The sequence below is a fragment of the Mus pahari genome, chromosome 21, assembly GCF_900095145.1.
Source record: "Mus pahari chromosome 21, PAHARI_EIJ_v1.1, whole genome shotgun sequence".
Taxonomy (NCBI): domain Eukaryota; kingdom Metazoa; phylum Chordata; class Mammalia; order Rodentia; family Muridae; genus Mus; species Mus pahari.
The window spans coordinates 24,362,529-24,364,924 of record NC_034610.1 but is presented as its reverse complement, the minus strand read 5'-3'; the positions used below and the strand labels follow the sequence as shown (position 1 = coordinate 24,364,924).

General features: G+C 53.3%; 1 protein-coding gene across 1 annotated transcript in view; it reads right to left on the bottom strand.

Annotated features, from left to right (window-relative positions):
* Fgd2 (FYVE, RhoGEF and PH domain containing 2) overlaps positions 1-2,396 on the bottom strand; it is a 19,133-nt gene that overhangs the window by 8,428 nt on the left and 8,309 nt on the right. The window lies entirely within an intron of this gene.

The following is a 2,396-nucleotide window of genomic DNA, read 5'->3' as shown; positions in this document are numbered from 1 at the left end:
CGCTCGTTCTGGTCATATTTACTTTATATATGCAGGTACGCTGTCACTGTCTTCAGACACAGCAGAAGACAGCATCAGGTCCCATTACAGATGGTTGTGAGCCACCATGTGGTTGCTGGGAATTGAACTCAGGACCTCTGGAAGATTAGTCGGTGCTCTTAACTGCTGAGCCATCTCTTTAGCCCCTGAGCCTCCAGGTTTTGGATCCCCGCTGGGCTGGCTCAACCACACTCTGGAGGTCTGGCTCAGTTCAGGGTCTTTCTGTCCCACACAGTTCTTTGGGCTCATCATCAAAGGGCCCCCTGCCTGCTTCAGAAGACTCTCCTGACATCTGTGGCCAGCTGGCACATCTCCAGATCTTGTCAGAACGAGATGTTTGACTGCCATCTGCTGGCCAGCTTTCACTGTAAATCTGCAGTCTATACTGTATCACAGTTGGCTACTGATGGTACCTCTGCGATAAGGTATCCTTGTGCAGGGTACAACCTGTTAGGTTATATGTGAGGTTCCCGGATGGCACGCCTCTGGAACCTCTCCTTCTTTGTAGGCTGGGAAACACAAGGACCAGTTCAGACCACAGACACAGTCGCCTCGTACGAATGGCCATGACGTGTTCCCAGCACCAGGTCATACATATGCCATAGGCTGGTAGAACAGCTAAGGTGGTTCAAGCCCCACTGTTCCTCAAGCCTGACTCAAAAGTGGTTTCCATTTGTTGGAGACAGCTCTTCACCCACCATGCCCAGCATCGTCCAGCAGAGGGTGCTATGGGGCTGCTAGCAAGTGAGACAGGGTTGCCAAATGGTGGCAGCCAAGAGCAGGCACACAGGGAATCAGTGGCCTTCTCACATGGTCGCAGCCAAGGATGGTCTGGAACTCCTGACCCTCCTGCCACCACTTGCCAAGGGCTGAGATTACAGATGAGTGCCACCACAGCTGGACTACTGGGTACTGGAGATCTAATCCAGGTTCAGTGACTATTAAGCAAACCTACCAAAGGAGCTCCATTACAAACCCTGGTTTGTTTTGTCTTTTGTTTTGTTTTTTGTTTTTGTCTGTGAGTGTTTGTATGTGTGTGTGTGTGTGCGTGTATGTGTGAGTGTGTGTGCATGTGTGTTTACATGGTTTACGTGTGTGTTTTTGAGGTGGTCTCTCTGTGTATTCCAGGCCAGCTCGGAATTCACTACAATCCTGACTGCCCTGGATTTGCGGCAATCCTCCTTTCTCAGCCTCTTAAGTGCTGGGACTGCAGGTGTGAGCCACCATGCCAGGCTGTGAATCTCCTTTGGGTTCTGTATCTTTTGTCCCTCCTCCTCTTCCTCCTCCCCTCCCCCCTCCTCCTCCTCCCCTCCTCCTCCCCCTGAAACAGAGTTGCACTCCGTGGCCCTGGCTAGCCTGTAACTTGCTGCATAGACCAGTCTAGCCTGTAACTCAGTATGTAGACCAGTCTAGATTCAAGCTCACAGCCGTCCACCTGCCTCTGCCTCCTAAGTACTGAGATTAAACTCGTGCACCGTCACATCCAGCCTTGGTTGGCTGATCTCTGCTATGGGCGGAGTCTGTTCCTCCAGTGTCTTCTTCTCACTCCTAGTCAGGTCACCCTCCTCCCTCAGACTTACTCACTAAGGCTCTCTCTCTACCTCCTCCCTCAGTCTTGGTCACTAAGGTCCCCTCTCAGACACGCCTGCCTACTCACCAGCCTCTGGGACTCTCTGGCCACCTCAGGATGGAGGCTAGAAGTCTCAGGTAGGGGCTGCACATGTGAAAGACCCCAGCTAATGCATGTGAGGCACTATGAACCCTCAGGTGGTGTTCCCACTCTGGAGATCTTCACGGGGTGCAGACTGGGGTTCGATCCTGGGCTTCAGTCACAGTGCCTCTGAGCTTTTGCCCCTGGCTTGTGTATTCTTGCCAGGGTCTGCCACCTGGCTTCCAGGGTTCCCGGGGCTGGGCTTGGTTACAGGTGTGCCCCACTCCCACCCAGTTTGTGCAGGGCTGACGATGGAACCCAGGGCTGCATGCAAGCTAGGCAAGCACTCGACCAGCTGAGCAACTGCCACAGCCCTACAACTGTCCTTGGAAAGCAAAAAGATGCTTAGGTCAGGGATGACAATGCCCTATATCAGAGGGATGTGGGAGACCACAGGGTTGGACCCACTCGTTTGAGCTCCACTCTAGCTGAAGATACACCCAGCCAGGGGCTGGGCCAACCTTGCTCTCCAGTCCTGTTCACATATGAGCATGTGGGCAGGAGTATCAGGCAGTGTCGTCCCTTGGGGTCGTCCAGAAATGTAGAACTCCAGGGACGGGTTAAGGCTCAACAGTGTTTGCTAACCATCTCAGGCTGTGGGTCCATCCCCAGCAACATTGTAGAGGAGCCCTTTAGGGAAGAGCAC